The sequence below is a fragment of the Gracilinanus agilis genome, chromosome 1, assembly GCF_016433145.1.
Source record: "Gracilinanus agilis isolate LMUSP501 chromosome 1, AgileGrace, whole genome shotgun sequence".
In the NCBI taxonomy this organism is placed as follows: Eukaryota; Metazoa; Chordata; class Mammalia; order Didelphimorphia; family Didelphidae; genus Gracilinanus; species Gracilinanus agilis.
In genome coordinates, this window is record NC_058130.1 from 219,351,373 (window position 1) to 219,352,168 (window position 796).

The window sequence follows — 796 nt, forward strand, 5'->3', positions numbered from 1 at the left end:
CCAAGTTACCGGCCCCCAGCCCCAGGTGCCCGCGCGCGACCCCCTTCCCCGCCCCTTTACCTGTAGATCGGAGGCTCGGGGCTAGAACAGGTGCTTGCACAGGACAGGTGCGAGGGGCCAGCGGGCTCGGGCTGCCCAGGGGGGACAAGGACACGTCGCTTTAGTTCGGGCCGGGCGGGGCGGGGCAGGGCTGGGCCAGCGGCTCCGGGATGTAAATGAGCCGGGAGGGGTGGGGGTATGGGAGGGGAAAGGTGTATGTGTGCGTGTTGGGGGTGATGCTGGAGAGAAACGAAGGGGAGATGAGGAGGAAGTCCGGAGGGGGTGGAGGGACAGGAGGCGGGAGCTGGATTCGAGGATTCGGACAGGAGTGAGGGGTGGTGTCGGTCCGTCCCGTATCTCTTTCTTAAAAGGGGAGGGGGGAGGAATCCTCTGGGCTTGGGGGATGAGGGGAGGGAAGGGAAGGAGGGAGGAAGAGACTGTAACTGGCAGGGTGGGTCGGGCTTCTTCCCACTGAGCCGAGGAGAGGGAGGGATGTCCAGCCGCCCGGAGGCAGGGGGAGGCACAGAACGAGCATTGTCTGGAGGAGCTTAAGGAAGAAACCTAGTCCCGAGCCGTTACCTGACCGGCTGGGCCACCCTGGGCAGGAACAGGCAGTGACTTTCTTTTATAATTTTTCAATGCGTAAACATTTATTTTCTCTCTTTCTCACCTTTCCCCCTCCTTCCCCCACTGTAAAAATAATGAATCCTTCTACCAAATATAAGCACAGTCGAGTCCAAACTCAATAACAAGGACG